Here is a 24,007-nt window from a genome sequence, read left to right on the forward strand (position 1 = left end):
TCCTCTCATTCTCCTCTTCATTAACCCTAAGCTTGTTTTCCATTTAGTGCTTGGTTGCTTGGATTATAGAGATTCAATTCTCTATTGAGGTAGGGGTGGTAGTATGTTTATATTTTAAGTATTTTATAATCTTTTGGGGTTTAATATATATTGTGTACATGCTTCTAATATGATAGTCTTGCATATTATAGGAAATCCTTATGATTGACTTAGGGTTTATTTGATTTAAGCATGTATATTGTGTATGTATCTTGTGTAGGATTATTGATGTTGTAAATAACTCTTATTGATTTGAATTACTATACTATTGTGACGATAATTCTACATGCAAGTTGATTACTATTGGTGACTGTAATTATTTTAAAAGCGTAATACTATAAATGTTGTAATCTAGTATATAAAGTTTATTGTTGAGACATGGTTTAAATTGATGAGTTTGTGTTATTATATTGCACATTATATCATGTTAAAAACTTGTCATTTATTATGCCATTCTAGATTTGGAACCCTAAGACATGATTTGTGTGGTTTCAAAGATACTTGTGTATGGAATGTGGTTTATATGCCTTTAATTATGATATATAAGTTTTGAACTTGATATATTTTGGATTCTCTTGGGACATTGTGTTACAAGTGACATGGCTAAAGTTTGGCTTTAGTGCGGGAGGTATGAGTTCTCTCCAATTGAGATAGTGCGCACTAGGGTGGTCTTCCCAGCGGTTTAATGCCCGGAATAACCATATTGATCTTGGTTTAGTCCAAGACGAGATGTCCAAGTTTTCCATTATGTGATTTCGTATTAAATTTCAAGTTGACAACCAATGTTTAATTGTAACTTGTAATTTTTGGTTGATTGCGAATTGATGTTATTAAGTACATTGACATTGTTATATGTTGTTTAAGAATCATTTAAGTTAGCTTAAGATGATCCCTTAGCACACCTTGAACATAGACGTTAAGTGGAATGCTCCTTTGTATTCGTCTATATTGATCTCGCAATGATATTGAAACTTTAGGGTATACGCATACGCTTCTCCTACGAGTAACTTGATTACTCACCCTACTAGTTTGGGTTGTTTTTCAGGTAAAGAGACCATGTTCATGGATGCTCATCATCCTTAGAAGCTTTTGAGCTAGTTGAAGCATTTTTGTATATTAGCATGCACTTGTTTAGCATGTTTTATCTTTTGGATGTAATACTTTTGTATACCATGGATGTATGGTATTTTAGAAGTTAAGATGGCTTCCTTCATGTAATGTGTATCTAAGTACTCTCTTTGATGCTTGTTTTGTATGTGTAGCATGAGGCCAAGAGCCATTAACATGAAAGATTACAAGCATGTTCTCTTTAAAACTCAAGTATTGCCATTGTAGCTTATTTGTGAGAAATGTAGGTTTTGTTTGCTAAACTTGTTAATGGAATGTAAAGAGGATTTAGGCCATATTGGTACATCTATTTTATCAGATTGCATGCACTTGCATACTCACTTTGGCAAACAATACCTTCCTTGATGAAATAAAAACCTAAAGTTGCATATTTTTTAGTTTTGACCCTATTCTGTTACAGGGGCATTTTGGGTATTTCACAATGAGTTTTTTGCATTTTTCCACCCGATTCACGTAGAAAACTTGATTTTGAGGGGGGTTTATTTTTTGTGTTTTTCTAGAAAACATCATCTTGGCCCTCAAAAATCCATATTGATCCAGAAAATCCTTGCTGCCAGGTTTTGCAAATTTTGAAAGTCGTGAATACCTATCCGAAATTTCCGGAGGTCTTGTGGGTGTATTTTAAGATTGTATTTTCAATTTAGGCAATTTAAAAACCTTCCGAAGCCCTATTTCCAAAACTTGGGCAGTAGCTCGGATTCATTTTTTTCCTCTTGACTTGATTTTCTTGGGGGCATTCTGGGCATTTTACAATGCATTTTTTTTTGTTTCCATCCATGATCGGGGTAGGAAAATTGATTTTAGGGGAGGTTTCTTCTTTGGGTTTTTTCAAAAAAGTCCGTTTGGATGCCCGTTTTTACTCTCAGTTGCAGCAGTGGTGGGTTGTCCTCGTCGGGCCGCCATGACATCATTTTTGTTTTTGACCTTTCTCCCCCATCCGGACTCCAAACTGAGTAAAAAAAATTTTGAACTTGACTAATTTGTCATTTTCTTTCTAGTGGTGTGCTCGATAGCACCTGAATCCACTTTTTGTAAAATGACCATTTTGCCCCTAGGTTCTTTTTGTCCGTTTTTGAAATGACACTTCTGCATTTGTTTCCTTTGGGTTCCGTGACCTCATTGAGGGTCACATTGGTGTCTTAGAGACGTATTGTATCTCTAGAGACCGTTGTTTCACCTTTCGCTTCCGCATTTCGGATCCATTATCAGGTCATCACTGATGCACCGGGTTTACAAAAACTTGGGCCGTCACAGATCGAAAGTTCATCGATCTAAATAGTTCTAGATAGATCCAACCCCTTGTCCTTATCCATAAGAATCCAACAAGTTCGATCGATCCAACATTTCCCAGATTGATCGAAATGATTTGATCGTATTCACACCTACCACCCACCTACCACTTTTGTCTTCTTCCCAAAAATATTCAAAAATATCTCATAGATTTGTCTTTATTCAAAAAGGCACTGCCAAAGATGATCGATCTCTATAGCATTCGATGGATCTCAACCATATTCGATCGATCTCAACACAGTTCGATCGATCGAACTTTCTCACGTCCGAAAAAAAAAAAATAGATTCCAGCTCATTAAAAGTTGGCTCATGGTGCAATCATTGGAGGAACCTTGGTGTACGAGCCTAGACCATTGGGTGACATTTTGATCTACCTATATACGGATTGAGAGCCACTTTTAGAGCATAGTTGTTATTCATAATTTGTATATCTCATATCTTGGAGAGGAGGCTAGAGACTAGAGAGCTTTTACACATTTTGGGAGTTCTTCCATTCTTCTAGGGTTTCCATCAAGAAGGAGGTCATTCCTACCATGGAGATAGCCCTTGAGGGTTGGATGACTACTTCAATGAGTGGCTAGACATCTACTTGGGGCTAGAGTAGCCCCTAAGTTTGCTTCCTAGACTTAGTTCTTTGTATATTTTTGGGGATTTATTTGTAACAATGTTTTGATCTTGGATTTATATATATTTCTTGTGGTTTCTACTTGATGTGTATGGATTAATGCTTTCAATTGATTATCTACTTCTAACCATATGTCTATGTATGCTAGAATGGATGATTCATGTGCTTTTCTCTAGATTTAGTGGAATTTATGCATGTCTATGTGTATGGATGAAGTTAATCTAGAGATAGGCAAAACATAGAGCTTAATGGAACACTCTTGCAATTTATTTGATGGTTCACACTTCTTTCTTGATGGATTGTATCACAACTTTAGCTTACTTAGTTAAATTTCATGTCTTTAGTGTAGATGTAGTGCAGTTGCTTTAAATTCATAGATAGGTGGACAATCTATTCTTGTTCATTGGTGTTCCATACTTATGAATGCATTAGGTGTATGTTTCTAGATAGTTGTGTGTGCATAAATTGTGGTTTCATTGAATGGATTTTGGTCTCATTTGATAGGTTGTGCTTTCCATTTAATTTGGCTTAACAACCTATGCTTATTTGCCATCCATGCCTAGTTTCAACTAATGTCACACACACACACACAAGTTACAAGTCAAATTCCCCATTAATATACAATTGCTAGTGTCTAGTGAGGTCAAGTTTAGTGGTGAGCTCTAGTACCCCAAGTCCTCCCCTCTATATATTTCTCTACTTTATTAATCATTGAATTTTGTTTACTTTAATTTCATTTGTATAATAACTTAATCAATCAATCCAACCAATCTTTGATCACTCGACCTGTGACGACCCTGGTTTTTAGGCCAGCGTGTCCTGTGATGAACCGTAAGGATGATCCGATAACGGATCCAAATACGGAAGCGAAAATAGAAAACAAGACTCTAAGAAGTCAAAGCGACCTTCCATGAGGTCGTGGAACTCAACAAGAACTGATGCGGAAACAAAAGATCAAAAATATGACAAATAAGCCCCCAGGGGCAAAATAGTCATTTCTAAAACTATAGATTTGAGTGCCACTGAGCACACCGTAGGAAGTACAATGAAAAACTAATCAAGATGGACTCAAGAATCGCATGATTTGGAGTCCGAACGAAGGAGAAACGGCATGACGAAGAAAAATGAGCACTTAAAGCAAAAAGGGTAAACTGGTAATTATCTAGGAAGAACCGGGTGCAACCGAGCACACTGTTGGAAAGACAGCGAAAAATTAGTGAAGTTCAAAAAAAAATTCACTTGAATCGGAGTCCGGACGAAGGAGAAAAGCCCAAAAGAAGAATTGACGTCGCGGCGGCCTGACAAGGGGCCATGGCGCACACGGCGCCCATGCGTGAGTCCATCGGCGTGTATGCCGGCGCCCAAAGACATGGCTGGTGGCAGCCCTTGGCTGCTGCTACATTTTTTTTTTATCTGCCCATAACTGAGGCTTGAAACGGAGGTCAAGACGAGCTTTTCTGGAAAAACGTAAAGAAGAAACCCCCCCTAAAATCGAGTTTTCTACCTGACATCGTGGACGGAATCGAAAAAAAACTCACTTTGAAATCCCGAAAATGCCCCTAGATCAGAACTGAACAAGAGGGTCATAAAGCTACTAAATGAAAACTGGAAGCTGAAACTTCACGAGGGATTTCCGGTACCAAGACGATATTTTCTGGAAAAACATGAAGAAGAAACCCCCCCCTAAAATCATATTTTCTATTCAACCATGTCAAAAGAAGAAAATAAAACTGATGTGAAAGGTCCATAATGCCCCTAGATCAGAATGTGCAAAAAAAATGCGAAATGAATTCACAAGAGGCTCAAAACACAAACGATAAGGTTTTGCCCGGAAACGACCATGCACACAAACGTAACTTACCTATTTAGATGCGCTACAATGGTCCATGGCTTAAAAATATAGCCGATACAAAATCCGACCCCCCAACGGGCAAAAAGGCAAAAATGGACTTGGAATGGAAAACATGGAATCCAAAAATGTAAAATGGAGTCAAATGACCATTTGGCCCTTGGCCACACTTCATACAAGATTAATAAGACCCTATAAAAGAATGAAAATGGAATTCCCACACCCGATGCAACCGTGGTGAAGCAATGACTTGCGATTTTTCAAGATTTTTCATAATATTTCATGAAGTTAAAAAGTACATAGAACACAATATACATGTCATTGGCCTCTGGCCTCATCTTATACATATCAATTACATTGAAAGGAGTGTACTTAAGTACACATTACATACATGTAATCAAATATGCATATTTTGACATATAAGTCTACAAAATGACATTTCATGCTAACATTTGCATGAAATGGAAACTTGAATGCTACATGACATCCAAGGAATGCTAGGCTTCACGAACCAAGTCTTCGTACCTGAAATATGCCCCAATATCGTAGGCGTGAGTAACATAAAGCTACTTATAGGAGATGAGCATGCATCGACCTAGCATTTTACAAATTTATCACCTTAAGGTGAAACATGTTAAAGGGGCTCATGCCACCTAACGTCTATGTCCAAGTGAGACTCGGGGAGCATCCTAAGCTACCTTGGAGTCTAAGCAACAAGAATCATGATATACATACGTGTATGAAACGAATCATGGATGGGATAATCTAAAGAACACGACAAGAAGAATGTTTGAGCATATATTAACATGAATTGCATTTTCAATACAATTGAACTAGGTCTAGAGTAATCCATACAACATAACAAAAGCATATTTGAATACAAGTTAACAAGAATCACATTATCCATGCAATTCAACAACAAAAGAGCATGTTATACAATGCAACAAGGTTTAAGTTCTCAAAGCCATCAACTTAGAATCTAAAACACAAAATAACAGTAGTGGTTCATGCCACCTAACGTCTATGTTATAAATGAATCAATAGGATCAATCCTAAGCTTTATTAGAATGTTAAAACATGATTTTCAATATCGATGCAATTTAACCAACATTAGGACTTCCAATACAACGCATAAAGCACAATTTCGCAAAGTTAACATCCTGTAACTTAAAATGGAATGACAAATAAGAAACAACAAGTTACAACATCATCTAGTTATCAACTTAAAAATGAAATGCGAAATCAAACAAAGTGGATACTCGGACATCACGCCGGATCAGACCGACAACATAGTTACTTTAGGGTTACTAGCCCATGGGTAACCTCCCTATGTTCGCACTAGACCATATAGAGGGACTATCCCCCGTACTAGAACCACGTCCTAGCCATAGTCAAACAACGACATCCCCAAGTTTCAAAAATCAACAAGTTGTGCAACAACGCATATATCAATAGGAATATGCAAGATAATCAACTATCTACTAAGCACAACCAAATTTGGAAACCTATACAATACATGCTCTAAATCCACAACTAATATGATATGATGAATATCGAATCTTCAGTGTGCGATTCGTTACACGCTATGCATGAAAGATGTTAAACATGAAGTGTGTAAATCATTACACAAGGCAACAATATATTCAATAAGGAAAACATATTATCACGAATACAAACATAGCAACTATGTTATCCAATATTCAAAACATAACCAAATGAATATACAACAAGTCTAAGTCCATGATTTGAATATAGAAACCACTTCTAAAACACAACTAGATCATGGAGCAACTTGAAAGAATTTAAACAGATAAACACAATTAAATTCTCTAGATTCCGATTCAATTCCAAATAACCTCAATTTAATACATGTTAAAGGACATGGTATGGTCATCACCTATATCCATTCTAAAACTTAATTAGGTTGTTGGAACAACAAAGTAGAACTTTAATAAAATCATGCTAATTTAATTACCAAGGTTCTAAAACAACTTTTAATAGTCCCAAATTAATATATACTAGTAAACAAGTCCTGGCCAATACAAATATCAAGTTAAAACCTTAATTAAGCTAATGGGACCACAAAATAGATTTTAATTAATTCTTTTAATTAAAATCTCTAGATTTTTAAACTTAACCAAATGCTCTCAATTTAACATATCTTAGAGAATATGCCAAGGACTAATATAATATCACATTACAAGTTTATTTCATTCAATTTAAGATCATTTGACTTAACCTTTCACTAAAGTTAAATATAAATTAAAAGTTGCAATCCTCATGCAATTAATCCCAATTTAATATATGTGAACAACTATACCTAAGCTTAATTTTCTAGCATGCCACAATATAATCCCAAGTTGTATATCACCATGAGCATTAAATCTTAAACATGGAATTTAATTAAAAAAAAGGTTTCAAAACCTAACCGAATATTCTAAATCAAATATATGTGAAACTATATGGTATGTAAATCAAGAATGTCAAGTCAGAATTCAAATAGAGTGAATAGTGCACTCGGGGCAAATTAATTAATCAAATTAATTAATAATTACTAATTTTCAAAACACCTCCAATCACTTTCAAATTCAACTATGTTGGAGAGCATGCTAAGGCTTAATTTAATATGCTAACACATATTGATTTTAAGCTAGTTAAGGCCATGTGAATTAATCTTTCACCTAAGATAAATATTAAATAAAATCTTTAATACTTATTCAAATGTTCCAATTTTAATACACGACAATGAGCATATCAAGGGGCAATATAAAATCATGCTACATGTTTAAACCAAGTCATGAGCAACCCAGAAAATTAGATCCCGTACAAAAAAAATAAATAATAAAATCTCTAGATTTTATATTTAATCATGCAAACAAGTAGTATAAGCATCACAAGCATGCTATATAACAAGAATTTAAACCTAAAACATCTCTTACCTTAATTTGAGATGAAAATCTCAAATGCCATCAAAATGGAACGGCTCCGAATCCGACAAAACTACTAGGTTTTGTCGGGGACAACGCCGTGAACATAACTCCCATGAAATCCCCATCAAATTATAACTTGACCTCAAAACCAAACTCAAGAAATGGTCAAAACTGAATTCTAATAAGGGGGAAAGGTAGAGCACGGCAAGGGGAACAACAAATGTTAGGACCGAAGACTTTCCATCAAGGAAAAGTGAACCAAAAGAGGAGAGAGAAGATGGCAGCACCCCTTGGGCTGCCATGGGAGCTCCAGGTCGTGCATGAAGAGGGGAGAAGATCAAAAAAGAAATATCTCACCCCCCCTTTAATAGAAATCTCAAAAAGTGCCCCGAACGGGCCCCGCTAGGTCCGAAAAAGTAAAATTTGAGCAGACATAGTCAAATGGCAAAACTTTGTGAATGAAAAAGATTCAAAATGATAAAATATGAACAATGGAAGAAACGGCGTCAAAAACTGAGTCCCGAACAGAAAGTTATGCCCAAAACAAGTTTGGTGAAAATTGGGGCCAAAAACCCTGAAACTGGAAAACATCGACCAGGAGGAAATTCCAAGAGTACACAACTCGACGAAATGTGAAAATGAATCCCGTACAAGGATCCAGGCTCAAAACAAGACAATTTGCAATAACTTTCATTAATTGCACAATGGCCCCTCCAAAAAGTGAAAACTGCACTTATGGCCCAGAATGAAAATATCTTCCAAAAATATTTTCTTAAAAACCCCTAAAATAAAATATTTTCAAAATATATTAAGGAAAAACACCCCAAGAAAAGAAAATAATTTCAAACAACTTTGCATCCATACCCCTATGGACACCGGGAGCAACCAGAGTATTTTCTTGCAAAAGTAAAGATACGTATTTCGTGGAAACCACTCAAGATGAAGGCACGTGAAGTCAAAAACCAACTCCGAGCATGAGAAGTGAGGTTGTGCCAAAAACTGACAAACAGAGATAAGACGAAATAGGGAAAATGACATAATAGGGAAAAGACGAAATAGCGCATAGTGTCCGAAAAACGAAAAATGCGAAAATGACTCGGTCCTCAAAGGAAGTTGTCAATTCACATGAAAGAGTCTCAAAAACCAATTCTGAGCACTCGAGATGACATTAAGCGACACGAAACAGAGCTCAGAAAAGAAAATTAAACGAAAAAAATTCACTCGTAAAATTTCAAGAAAAAGGAAAGTGAGGCAAATGACCGGGTCGTTACACGACCTACTAACCCTATATATTGTTTCCATTGCAAAGGCACCCACAAATCCCTTGGGATGATCCCTACTCACCTTGGCTATATTTTTAGTTAGAGGTAGTAGTAGCTTTTACAAATTTAAAACTTGGCCACATTGCACACTCACACTCTTAGTTCATATCTTTTTGTAAAGTTTTGGTGCACCGGTACCGCACACACCAAGTTTTTGGTGCCGCTACCGGGGATCTAATTGGCAACACCGTGTTTTGGAAACAAATAGGAATTAGTACTCTTTTGATCATGCCTTTTGTTTATTTTCTTCTTAGTTACTTATTGTGTTTGTTCTTATTTGATTAGGTGCATTGAGTAAAGGAAGTTGAGCAAAGGAGAATTCAAAGCAAGGAGCTAAGCAAGGCAAAAAGACTAAAAATCTAAAAAATTGCAAAGCTAAGCACAGCTAGGAAGTTGAAAGTTAAATTGAAGTTGCTTAAGGACCCTTTGTGAGATCTTTCTAACTCAAGCTCTAGTTAAATCGTCGGCTCGCGTAGAGGCTTGTTTTTTATTTCTTAGATAGATCATGAGCACGCATTGAGACAATTTACTTTTCTTTGCATGTTGTTCAAGCATGGGAGTATGGGATCAATGTATGTGAAGATTTGAAGATTTGTTGTGGGGGTGAAGTGTTTGTTATTTGCTTATTTCTTGTTATTATCTTTGCTGGTGCGTGCATGGTCGTAGGTCATTAAATCCTACTCTTGTCCCTCTTAATTTTCATCTTGAATTTTTTGTTCATAATCCTAGGGGAAGAGGTTGTTCTCATCACTCCATTTCATCAATGGAGGAGCAAAATAATGACCATGTGGTGGACCTCGGTTACAAAGACCAACAAGGCATCCTCCACCCTAATGTGCATCATTGAAACATCCAAGTACCATTAGACATGCCTAGACCATTTATTTTACCACAACAACAAGGGTAAATCCAATTGAGAATGCCTCAACCAATCTTTGCTCCACAACGTCCTATGGTTCAAGCTAACCACGGTGTTCGAGTAGCACCATCGGTTGTAAATCCCCCTCTTGCTTTAAGAGACCATTATGTGCCTAATGAATATAATGCACCCATTTGCATTCAATTGCCTCCATTTAGAGCACATCACTATGAAATCAAACCACAAACCATTCAAATGCTTCCCAACTATTATGGACTTCCAAGTGAAGAACCCTATAAGCATTTGGATGAGTTTCTTGAAGTGTGTTCCACCGTGAAATACACAGATATGCTAGAAGAAGTGTTAAGACTCAAACTTTTTCCTTTTACCCTCGAAGATAAGGCAAAATATTGGTTTAACAATCTTAGGCCTTTTTCGATAACTTCTTGGGCAGAAATGCAACAAGAGTTCTTGAAGAAGTACTATTCGGTATCGAAGACCAATGCCATGAGAACTTCCATTTGTGAATTTTCTCAAGGGGATGGGGAAATATCTCATGAGGCATGGGAAAGATTCAATGACTTGCTTAGGAAGTGCCCACATCATGACATACCTAAGTGGCAATTAGTTCAATATTTCTTTGAAAGTTTACCGGATAATCACAAGGGTATGGTTGATGCATTTATGGGTGGTTCTTATCTTGATAAGCATGAAAATGACGTGTAGCAATTGTATGAAAGTATGAGTGAAAATTCCATGCATAGATCTCTGTCTTCTAAAAATGGTAGAAATCTAGATGGAAGGAAGAATGTTGGCTTGTATCAAGTTGACAACTCCAATGATATAGCCGCCGAGATGAAATCCTTATCTCAAAGGTTTAATCAATTTTTTATCAACCAAACTTTGGCGAATCAAATGTCTTCCTCCCCTAATCATGTTCATCATCGTGCATCTAATGAATCATGTATGACTTGTTCTAGTGTGTTACATTCTACTTCCAATTGTCCCCATGGATATGTGCAAAATGACAACCATGAACAAGCCAATGCCATTTTTGCTAACCAAGGGAATAATCCCTATGGTAATCATTATAATCCAAGTTGGAGGAAGCATCCGAACTTTTCTTGGAAAAGCCAAGGGGAAGGCTCAAACCCTCCCCAAAGGTGGTTTTCAAGGGAAGTATGTTCCGCCTCCAATGCAAAGCCAAGGTTCCCAAGGTTTTAGATCATCTTCATTTTAATCACATGGAAACCAATTCTCTAATTCTCATTTCCCAAATCAATCATATTCTGAAGGAAATTATAGGAGTCCCACTTTTGAAGAGAAAGTTTTGACCGCTTTAGGCACTCTAGAGGCAAACACTCACTTGCTTCATTCTCACTCTCAATCCATTGCTAAGCTAGAAACCTAAGTAGGGCAAATAGTTAGTACTTTAAATGCTAGAAAGAAAGGGAAAATGCCTTTGAATGCCCCACCAAAACAACAATGTGTTGTGGAGACTCATTCCTCATCGGAAGGTCCCACAATTGAGCATGTCAATGTGGTGACAACCTTGAGAAGTGGAAAGATTGTGGACAACCAAGTAGGTATGTCCAACGAAGAAAGTAAACTGGTGCAACCAAAAGTTAACACCCATGCCATTTCATATTTTATTCCTCCTTCATTGCATGTGCATGATTATCATGTTGAGAAAGCATTAAAAAATGATTTGAAAGATGAATCAAAGCATGATTTGAAAAAAGACTTGAAAAATTCTTGTGTTGATGATGTTTCAAAGAAAAATTTTGAAAAAGCTTTTGAGCTAAGAGCTCCATTTCTGGATGCCTTGAAAGGATCCATTTATCTTGATAAACAAAAGACCAAGACCAATGAAATCATTGAAATGTTTAGGCAAGTGAAGATTAATCTCCCATTTTTGGATGCAATTAAGCAAATTCCGGCTTATGCCAAGTTCTTAAAAGATCTTTGCACCCAAAAGAGGAAGAACAAAAGCTAAGCACTAAGAAAAGTGGTCTTGACCGAGCAAGTGAGCTCTATTTTGCAACATAACACTCTCCCAAAGTTCAAAGACCCTGGTTTACCTACTACTTCTTGCATCATTGGTGACCATGTCATTAATTGGGCTCTCTTACACTTAGGAGCAAGTGTTAACCTTCTCCATACTCGGTATATGTCAAATTAGGCTTAGGAGACTTGAAACAGACGTCGGTAGTTTTACAACTTGCTGATCGATTAATCAAAAAGCCTAGGGGTATTATTAAGGATGTTTTGATTAAAATTGATAAATTCTTCTTCCCAGTTGATTTCGTTGTCATTGACACGAAACCGGTTCCAAATCCCAAGAGCCAAATTCCTGTTATCCTTGGCCGTCCTTTATTGGCAACTTCAAATGCCAACATCAATTGTAGGACAGGGATAATGAAAATCTCATTTGGGCTTATGAAAGTGAAGTTGAACATTTTTAACCCAACCTCGAATTCAATGGACCAACATGAAGAAGTGTGTGTTGTAGAGGAGTGTGTAAACCATGAATTTGATGAAGTGAAGTCTTTACTTGATGTTGAACATTTCCATGGTTTGTCTACCAACTTGAAAGCACAGAAACTTGCATTGAAGTCAAGTGTTCCAAGGGCATGGAAGCCCAAGAGTTGTTTTGACCAAGGACCGTCAATGTCGTTTGAATCCAATCCAATGAGTTCCTTAGAGAGCAATTTATTGGGTGGGATTAAAAAATCCATTCACCCCGTCAAGGAAGGGTTGCATAACAAGATATTTGATCCAAGCTAAAAGAGCCCAACGTCTTGTTAGAAACATTAAAGACTAGTACATGCTTCGTAGGGTTTACAACCATATTCCTCCCTTATTTCTGTTTTACCTTTCATTTCTTGCCTCGTCTAGATATGTTTTGGGGTTTATACACATTGATAGGAGCCATGATTGAGAATGCATGCACTTTCATTCTGAAATTAGGCATTTTGTTCATGTTCGATCGATCTCAAAAGAGGTTCGATCGATTGAACATCCCTTCCTGCATCCAATCATCCCTCTATTCCATCGATCGAAATTTTCCTGCATAAATCAGCTCTCTGTGTATCGATCGAAAATTTTCTTGGATCGATCTAAAAGTTCCTTGATCGATCTAACTTTTTCTTTGATTGATCTTCACTCCACACTTAGAAAATTTTTGAGATTCATGAAAAAGGCCTCTCTGTGCATTGTTCGAACTTATCTATAGGTTTTCACCTGTTCAATCCATCAAAGTATCTTTCAGATCAATCTTGCATTGATCGATCTATACCCCCTTTGTTAACTTTGATTTGACTTTTGAACTTTAATTTAATAAAAATACAAAAATATTTTGAATTTTTAGTTTATTTCATTTTATTCTCAAAAATTTCAAAAATACTTTTAATTTTAGGAAATTTTTAAAAAATCAAAAAATATTTTCATTTTATCTTATTTTTATTTTTTTTTTATTTTTATCTTAAAAATATTTTCAAAAATTCCAAAAGATTTTCATTAATTTTATTATCCAAAAATCCAAAAAAATATTTTCTTTTTAAATTCCATTTTATTTTAAATTTTCTAAAAACCCATAAAATATTTTCAGTTTTCAAAAAAAAAAAAAAAAAAATTCAAATTTTTTTTTTTTAAAATACTTAATTATTTCGAAGCATAGATCGATCTGTGTTCCTTTAAGATCGATTTATGTTCGATCGATCTGAGATTTTTTCAAATCAATCGAACTTGTCGAGACCAGTTTTTAAAATAAAACCTTAGGGTCATTTTGATCGATTTGTAAATCGATCTCAGACCCTCATCTCTTGCCGCTGCAACACCTTTTCTTCCCAACCTCCGGCGACTCTCCGGCAAGCTTCCCAAGCCTCGAATCTTCCATCTTTGCTTCTGATCTACTCATCTCTCTCGACCTCCACTTCTCTCGTTCGTTTTGGTAAGTTTAAGTTGGGTTTTGAGTTTCAATCATATATTTTTGATGTTGCCATGTTAGATCTAAGCTTCCCTTATTTGATTCTTGCCATTTTTGAGTTGATGAAGCATGTGTATATATGTATATATATATGTATATAGCTTTTTGTATATATTTTCATTTTCAAATTGATTTTGGGGGTCACGTGCCAAGACAAGTGACCAACATTGTGTTATTGTTGTGTGAGAGGGCCCCACAAGCTTGCTTGGGTGCCCCCGTACCATCCACGTCACAGATCTGTGACTGTTTGCATTCATTGCAGAGTTCGTTCGATCTCTATTTTTCTCAGATCGATCTGGTAAAGATCAATCTCACTTAAGTCCAAATCAATCCAACTTGAATCGATCTCATATTTTCCTGATCGATCGAACATCACAGATTTGCATTTTCACTTCACACACCATCTTTTGTGTTCCATGCTATCTTATTTATGTCCAATGCCTATGTTCCACATTAGATGCATTTTATACTTATATTGTTTAACATGTTTCACTTGGTCACTATTTATTTGGCTGCGTCATCACTTGCATAGATTCATGATTATTATTCTGAGTTGTCAATCTTATTTGACATACATGTTTCTATATACTGTGCTTTAATTCTTTATACCAGTACTAACTTATTTTGCAAGTGTTTCTCTTTCTATTTTACAGGCCATGGCTAGGGTAAAGACTGTTGCTCGTAGGCATTATCCACGCCGAGTGAGGCAGCGAGTAGAAGAGCAGGTAGGACCATCTCATGTTCAGGTCCCAATTCCAAAGCCAACTCCAGAGTAGGTTGATGAGGCTAAGTAGTTAAAGCAGTTAGAGGCAGATCCAGCTCAGTCCCCTTCAGCCGACTCTAGACTACAGTCTTCAGCCTCTGCAGCTAAGACTGAGCATATACTTTCTCCCTTACCACCACCGACACAACCAGGCTAGGTCCGCGATAGACCTATCAGGAGATACTCACGCCTTGAGTTGGCGCATGAGTCAGTATTTGACATTTTCTTCTTCTCCCGATATCTCCTGACCTAGTCCGCCTACGATGATATTGACCGGAGGGGCATTTCAGCTATTTTAGCCCCAGTCACCTATCCAGTTTACCCGCGGCTTGTTCAGTTGTTCTACTAGAACCTCTGGCTAGCCCCGAGTAACTTGTCAGAGCTACACAGTACTATTGATGGCCACCCCATCCGGATCACAGTTGATATTCTTGCCAGACCTTCTCGATGCCCACATGTCTGCCCTCCTGATGTTCATTATCCTATTTTAGAGTGGAGGCCTTCTTACGCAGACATAGCTGTGGCACTGACTAGCCACTATGCAGATGGTGAGACTTTCGCCACCTGGACTTATCTACCTGATGACCTTTGGTTCTACGATTTGGTACTATTCCGAAACGTATTTATGGCGGGCCATAAGATCCAGAGGCATTTAGACTTTCTGGTTGCTTTATATTCATTCTGCACAGGCCACTGGGTATCCATGCCGGCACTCTACTGGAGTGTCATGATAAGATTGTACTCGACCTACATTAGCAAGGCTAAGCCCAAGTAGGCCACTTTCCTTCCATTTGGCCATCTTATCACTTAGATCCTCCGAGATCAGCGCTATCTTTTCCACCCAGATGAGTATCCAGAGACAGGAGCTTGCCATTATGGCAAGAAGGAGTGGAATAAGAGCTATAATGCTCTTATTAAGAGTTTGGTGGAGGACGTTATTCTAGCAGCTGAGGAGCTTAAGGAGGAGGAGATGGCAGCAGTAGCAGCAGACAATCCAGCAGTCGCATCGGTGACTACTGTACATATGGAGATTGATCTGGAGCAGGAGCCTCTAGCAGAGGAGTTACCACATCACTCTCCAGCAGGGTCACCATTACATTTCCAGGAGTAGGCTCAGGATGTACATTATTTTCCTGATCCAGTGGTACCTGAGGCTCCAACACCGACACCCAGCTTTGGAGAGCATATCCAGGCCTTAGAGGATGCAGTTGTCTCTTTTCGGTCAAATTTGGCATCTCTCCGCTCTGATGTCTTAGCTGCGCTGCAGGGCATATCCAGAGATATTAGGGGATCACGCCCCACTCGCGTTACCTTATATGTCTGATCTTTATTCCTCTCTTTTATTATGTTATATATCTGTGATACATTCCTGCTCTTTTGATATAGTTATGTTATTTTTGTGGCCAGTCTGTCGGCCCTATTACTGTGACGTACCATATACTATTTTTATTTTCCTATTTTATGCATGAACTTTTGGAAGTCATATTCTATTATTGATATATCTGTCTCTGACTGACTCCATTATCAGGTGTATCCCAGTGACTTCAGTGAGAGAGTGTTGCCCGAAATTTTCAGGACCACCATTTTCCTCTCTCATTAGTTCATTTATTATCCCATTTACACTTGCATGTCCACTGTGCGCCATTATTGTCCCCTTTGTTATCTGATCAGCTTTTCTCCCAATGCCATCTTTTCAGGACCACAGTTAATCCCAAGTTTGGGGGGGTTATACCACCCACTTTGGATACTTCTATCCTGGCCATTCCTTTTCATAGCCGCACTGGTATACCTTTCCTTTGTTCTCTTTGCACATTGAGGACACTATACCATTTAAGTTTGGGGGTAATAGGTGTTGTTACAGTATTTGCTTTCAATTCAAAATTTTGAGCAGGACATGTGTATTTGAGGGATTTCTATGATTGGTCCATGACTAGCTATGATTTTGATCTTTTAAGGACTATATTGCTTAGAATTTAAAAATTACTTGACTTGAGAGTCCAATACTCCTTGTATGCCTTGTGGATGCCATTTAGGAGTAAATTTTTTGAAAAATTGATATCTTGTTTACACTTGTGGTCCACATCATCCTGATTTTGTGATTGTTTTGAGATTCACTCTAGGATTCTACACTAGCATAGGCGCACACTAGCATTCATTTGTGGGGTACATGCTTTGTTAATTATTGATTTGATTATATCCCAATTGAGCTAGTAGTGCATTGAAAGCTTTCATTCTTGATAAAGGTGGATAACAAACCATTTTCATTGAGTAGCCAGGATTCTAGCCTCATCAAGCACTGAACTTCTCGCGTCGAAAGGTGGAGGGCCCAAACTCTAGGTTAATAATTGAACTTGCTTAAAAAAAAAAAAAAAAAAAAAAAAAAAAAAAAAAAAAGTTGCAACAGAAATAAAATAAAGTGAGGACTTCTCCCAAAAGGTGAGAAGTGGGAAATGATTAGATGGAGGTTGTCTTGATTTGTAGCCTAGTTGATTTGAGCTTATGTCCTTAGGGGTGTTTGAACACCTAGTGCCCTAAAGCCGTCTGGTTTGGGAGTTATTGACCTAACGCTCGACCTCATGGATAGCTAGAAAGCTTAATAGATCACTACATTGCACTGTGCTTCCATCTTTGATCCTTAGGGATAAAAAATAAAAAATAATAAATAAAATAAATAAATAAAATAAAATCGAGTGAAAAGAATAAGTTCTCCTAAAAAAATAAAGCTTTGATAAAAGATCCACTCTTTGTCTTGATGATTGGTAGTAGATTTGTGTGCTAGTTTGAGGGTAAGGATGTGATCATTTCTTTAGTTGGCTTAGATAGTAACATATTTGATGCCGGTCCACTCAAAAAGGATTCTAGAGTTGTTTTGATTTGCATGATCATTTTCTTGATGTGTGGAGGACCAAACTTGTTTGCTTGATGTTGAAATTTTGAGAGATTGCTTGGAAATGGTTGAAAAATTACATACTTGAGGTAGTTTTCTCCCAATGCTTGTTTGCAATATTCGTGCGTCGTTAGTGAGAATGAGCTCCATGTTTATAGGTATCATTTCTGGAAACCCCCACGAGACTTCACTCGTCTACTAGGGGTAACCTAGGGGTTTAAAAGGCTTGTTGCATATGTTAAATGCAATCGTGTTCCCTACGAAAGTGGCGTTATCCATTTATTGCTTTCTAGTTCATAGTTGTATAGTTGCTCATTTCATTCTTTTACTTAGTAGTTCATTGCTAGGGACAAGCAATATTTAAGTTTGGGGGTGTGATGAGCACTGAAAAGTGCGCGTTTTAACCCCTTAAGCTAAGGTATTCTAGGACCTTTATCTATCTTACTTTCTGTTTTAGACTAATTTTGTGTTATTGCCATTTTCAGGTGCTTATTCCAAAAATAAGTTAATTCAGACAAATAACAGCATTAGAGAAGTTAACTCAAGCTAAATGGAAGAAAGGAGCAAAGTGGAAGCAGAATGAAGCAAAGTGTGAAAATTCAGCATGTTCGATCGATCTCAACATTTCTTTGATCGATCGAAAGTTCATCGATCTAAAAAGCTCAAGATGGATCCAAGCCCTTGTCCTTATCCAAAAGAATCTAACAAGTTCGATCGATCCAACATTTCCCAGATCGACCGAAATGATTTGATCATATCCACACCTACCACCCACCTACCACTTTTGTCTTCCTCCTAAAAATATTCCAAAATATCTCAGAGATTTGTCTTTATTCAAAAAAGCGCCGCCAAGGATGATCGATCTCTGCAGCATTCGATGGATCTCAGCCATGTTTGATCAATCTCAACACAGTTCGATCGATCGAACTTCCTCAAGTCTAAAAAAAAAAATAGATTCTAGCTCATTAAAAGTTGGCTCATGGTGCAATAATTAGAGGGACCTTGGTGTACGAGCCCAGACCATTGGGTGACATTTTGACCTACCTATATAAGGATTGAGAGCCACTTTTGGAGCATAGTTGTTATTCATAATTTGTATATCTTATATCTTGGAGAGGAGGCTAGAGACTAGAGAGCTTTTACACATTTTGGGAGTTCTTCCATTTTTCTAGGGTTTCTGTCAAGAAGGAGGTCATTCCTACCATGGAGATAGCCCTTGAGGGTTGGATGACTACTTCAATGAGTGGCTAGACATCTATTTAGGGCTAGAGTAGCCCTTAAGTTTGCTTCCTAGACTTAGTTCTTTGTATATTTTTGGGGATTTATTTGTAACAATGTTTTGATCTTGGATTTATATATATATATCTTATGGTTTCTACTTGATGTGTATGGATTAATGCTTTCAATTGATTATCTACTTCTAACCATATGTCTATGTATGCTAGAATGGATGATTCATGTGCCTTTCTCTAGATTTAGTGGAATTTATGCATGTCTATGTGTATGGATAAAGTTAATCTAGAGATAGTCAAAACATAGAGCTTAATGGAACACTTTTGCAATTTATTTGATGGTTCACACTTCTTTCTTGATGGATTGTACCACAACTTTAGCTTACTTAGTTAAATTTCATGTCTTTAGTGTAGATGTAGTGTAGTTGCTTTAAATTCATAGATGGGTGGACAATCTATTCTTGTTCATTGGTGTTCCATACTTATGAATGCATTAGGTGTATGTTTCTAGATAGTTGTGTGTGCATAAATTGTGATTTCTTTGAATGGATTTTGGTCTCATTTGATAGGTTATGCTTTCCATTTGATTTGGCTTGACAACCTATTCTTATTTGCCATCCATGCCTAGTTTCAATTAATGTCATACACACACACAAGTTACAAGTCAATTTCCCCATTAATATACAATTGCTAGTGTCTAGTGAGGTCAAGCTTAGTGATAAGCTCTAGTACCCCAAGTCCTCTCCTCTAATCTTTCTTTACTTTATTAATCATTGAATTTTGTTTACTTTAATTTTATTTGCATAATAGCTTAATCAATCAATCCAACCAATCTTTGATCACTCGACTTACTAACCCTATATATTGTTTCCATTGCGAAGACACCCACAAATCCCCTGCGACGATCCCTACTCACCCTAGCTATATTTTTAGTTAGAGGTAGTAGTGGCTTTTACAAATTTAAAACTTAGCCACATTGCACACTCACACTCTTAGTTCATATCTTTTTGCTACTTTTGGTGCATCGGTACAGCACACACCACCCAATATTATAGGGTTTGACATCAATTCTAATATTCTCTGAAGACTTGACAGACTACAACCTTTGAAGACTGTGTTGATTGCAGCTTCTGCTTGAACTAAATAATCAGTATGTTTTCTCTCTCTCTTTTTTTTTATTTTATTTTTTCCTTCCTCTTTTTTTTTATTTCCTTTTTATTTCTCTTTTTTTTCCACATTTTTTTTTCCTTTCCTTTTTTTTTTTTTTTCTTTTTTTTTTCTTTTTTTTTCACGAATTTTTTTCCTTTCCTTCTTTTTTTTTTTTTTTTTTTTTTTCACGCTTCTTTCTTCTTCTTTTTTTTACGTTTTTTTTTTTTTTCTTTTCCCATCGCTCCCTTTTTTCTTTCTCTTTTTTTTTTTTTTTTGAAGGGCTTGATTGGGTAACAACTTGATTTTGCCAGCCGTAGCAGAAATTGATATCCTCCTTCTAGACAACACCAATCAAGCTTTAAAAGTTGTTCGTTGTTCCATCATAGTAGTATTAAGTGTTTTATGAAGCAAAAGATGTCTATTTTAGAGAGCAAAAAAAGTCGAAGAAGCCAAGGACCCACATTAAGCGTATCTGACTCACTTCTCGGTCGCAATGCCATTCATATGCCTGATCCTGCCAATGAACATTGTTCTTCTGATCCTGCCAATGAACATTGTTCTTCTCATTGGACGATTATGTTTCAATATTGAATTATATTGTTATAGCGTGTAACGAATCCCACACTAACGATTCGACATGTGATGTTATATAGCACGTAATGAATCGCGCTATGAAGATTTGACATTGTCATCCTATAGTAGTTGTGGATTTAGAGCATGTATTGTGTAGTTTCGTGCTATATATATATTTTTCGTATATAAGTTGTTAACTTATTTATTTTGGAGTCACTTGGGACACGGTTACTATAACATGGCTAGAGTTTGGCTCTAGTGTGGGAGGTATGAGTTCTTCCCATCGAGATAGTGTGCACTAGGGGTGGTATTACCAACGGGTTAGTCCTTGTAATAGCCGTTAAGGTCTCGGTAGAATTCCGAGCTTAGATGTCCAAGTGTTCCACTAATTGATTTCGCACTTTTAGATTTCTAGTTGATAACCTAGAGAATCTATGTCTTGATTTGTGGTATTAGATATTCTAATTATACTAAATTGCTATATTTAATTGATTTCACACTTTTAGATTTCGAGTTGATAACTTTGAGAATCTATATCTTATTGCTTGGTATAGCATGCTTCTATGTTGGTTAAATTGCATAGATATTGTGATTGCGTTTTGTTGTTCCAATGTAGCTTAGGAGTGATCCTATAGATTCATTTGGAATATAGACGTTAGGTGGCATGACCCACTTTGGTTGTTTTCGCACTTTAGATTTCAAGTTGGTAACTTTGAGAATTTATATCATGTTGCTTATATAGCATACTCCTATGTGGTTTGAATTTCATGGATTATGTGATTAATGCTAGAAATGATCTAGGGTAGCTTAGGATACTCCCTGAGTCTCATCTTGACATAGACGTTAGGTGGCATGAGCCCCTTTAGCATGTTTCACCTTAAGGTGATAAAATTGTAAAATGCTAGGTCGATGCATGCTCATTTCCTACGAGTAGCTTTATGCTGCTCACCCCAATGTTACTGGGGTACATTTCAGGTACAGGAATCAAGGTCGAGATTTTCATTATGCCTAGGCGATTAGTGGACTTGAAGGTTCCATTTTGTGAAGGTTGGCTTAAAATGCCATTTGTAGCCTTATTTGTCAAATGTATATATTTGATTCTAAACTTGTAATGTATGCATAAGCACACTTTTTGATTCTCATTTTATGTATATGATATAAGGCCAAGGGCCAAATTTCATTGAAGTCCATGTTTACTCATAATGGTTGTATTTTGCCTTTAATGAGAATATATGAAAAAACATGCGTTTTAGTATGTTATTTTGCACCGGAGTGTGCTTTATGTATGAAATTCATTATTTAGCATTCATTTAATATGTATGAGGTGTGTCCAAGGGCTAAATATCATTTTGTTTTCACTTTTGCATTTTAGTCTCATACATTGCATTTGGGCTAAAATAGTAGAATCCGAGCCTTTAAGGGTTCATTTTCAAATCGGGTGGTGCAAACTATGTTCCGGCACCTCCACTAGGTCTCATTAATCATGCATGAAGTGTGGCCAAGGGCCAAACGGTAATTTGAAATCATTTGTAAATTTGAAATTTCAAATTTTCCATTTCATGTGCATTTTCGCCCTTTTGGCCGTTGGGGGGTTAAATTTTGTATTGGTGGTATTTTTAAGCCATGGACCATTGTAGCACGTCCTAATAGTTAAGTTACATTTGCTTGCATGGTCGTTTCTGGGCAAACCTTCTTCTTTGGTGAATGAGCCTCCTATGGACTCATTTTGAAACTTTGTTGCATAATCTGATCTAGGGGCATTCTAGACTTTTCACATCAGTTTTATTTTCTTCTTTTGACATGGTCGCTTAAAAAATGTGATTTTAGGAGGGGTTTCTTCTTTATATTTTTCCAGAAAATTTCGTCTTGGCATCGGAAATCCATCGCAAAGTTTAGTATTAAATTTTGCATTTAGCAGTTTTTTGACCCCTCATGATCAGATTTCTTGGATGGGCATTTTGGGTATTTTACAGTGAGTTTTTTTTTTTCATTTTCTCACATGATTCCGGGTAGAAAATTTGATTTCGGGAGGAGTTTCTTCTTTTTGTTTTTCCAGAAAACATCATCTTGGCCCTAAAAAATAGACATCTTTCCGAAAAATCCTTACTGTCAGGTTTTTTTCTAAATTTTTAGTACACGTGTGCTTGGTACTATTCATCGACTTTTTTTTTTTTAAATGTGTCGAACGATCCGAAACTTCCGGGGGTATTGTGGGTGTATTTTAAGGTTGCATTTTCAATTTAGGCAATTTAAAAACCTTCTGAAACCCCATTTCCTTTCCTTGGGCAATAGCTCGGAAAGGATTTGCACTTCTTGACCTGATTTTCTTCGGGGCATTCTGGGTATTTTACATTGCATTTTTTTGGTTTCCGTCCGCGAAGTCGAGTAGAAAACTTGATTTGGGGGGGGGGGGGGGTTCTTCTTTGTGTTTTTCTAGAAAAATTCGTTTAAAGGTCCGTTTCATGCCTCAGTTCTGGAAAAATCCGAAATTACCCTTGCTGCCTGCTGTGCCATACTCATGGGCGCCGGTGGCCGCCGCATCATCGTTTTTGTTTTTGATCTTTCTCCCTCGTCCGGACTCCAAATCAAGTGAATTTTTTTTTGAACTTGACTAATTTTTCATTATCTATCTAACGGTGTACTTAGTTGTACCCAGATATTCATAGATAATTATCAGTTTACCCTTTTTGCCTTAAGTGCTCGTTTTTCTTCGTTTTGCCATTTCTCCTTCGTCCGGACTCCGAATCATGCGATTCTTGAGTCCATCTCGATTAATTTTTCATTTTCTTCCCAGTAGTGTGCTCAGTGGCACCCAAATTCCTATTTTTTCAGAAATGACCATTTTGCCCTTGGGGTTATTTTTGTCCGGTTTTCTTGTAATTCGCTTCCACTACTTTATTTTGAGTTCTGTGACTTCACGGGAAGTCATGAATGTCTCTCGAGAATAATTTACATTCTAGGTACGTCATTTCTATGTAAAATGACTATTTTTCCCCTGGGGGCTTCTTTGTCATATTTTTGATCTTTTACTTCCGCATTAGTTCTCATTGAGTTTCACGACCTCATGGAAGGTCACTTTGACTTCTTAGAGTCTTGTTTTCTATTTTTGCTTTCACATTTTGGATCCGTTATCAGATCATCCTTTCAGTTCATCACTGACGCACTGGCGTAAAAACCAGGGCCGTCACAGGTGGTATCAGAGCTCCTAGGTTTAAATACCTTGAACGACGGGTTTTGGGTGCATATCACGTTTTTGGTGCTATGTTATATGTGTACATATGCTATTTGTTAACACGTTTCAGTATTATAACATGTTTACGTGCTTCTTGATAACATGCTTGGTTTGATAACCTGTCTATATGCTTAATTAACA

At 36.9% G+C, this 24,007-nt stretch overlaps 1 non-coding gene across 1 annotated transcript; it reads right to left on the reverse strand.

The window, feature by feature from the left end:
* Window positions 1-10,546: 10,546 nt before the first annotated feature.
* On the reverse strand, window positions 10,547-10,653 carry LOC132275558 (small nucleolar RNA R71). The gene has a single exon (XR_009470676.1). It is a non-coding gene; the product is annotated as a small nucleolar RNA R71 (small nucleolar RNA).
* Between the last annotated feature and the right edge of the window lie 13,354 nt (window positions 10,654-24,007).

This window comes from Cornus florida, unplaced genomic scaffold (assembly GCF_030987335.1).
Source record: "Cornus florida cultivar Cherokee Brave unplaced genomic scaffold, ASM3098733v1 CherokeeBrave_3.0.0_Hap2_Chr09, whole genome shotgun sequence".
In the NCBI taxonomy this organism is placed as follows: domain Eukaryota; kingdom Viridiplantae; phylum Streptophyta; class Magnoliopsida; order Cornales; family Cornaceae; genus Cornus; species Cornus florida.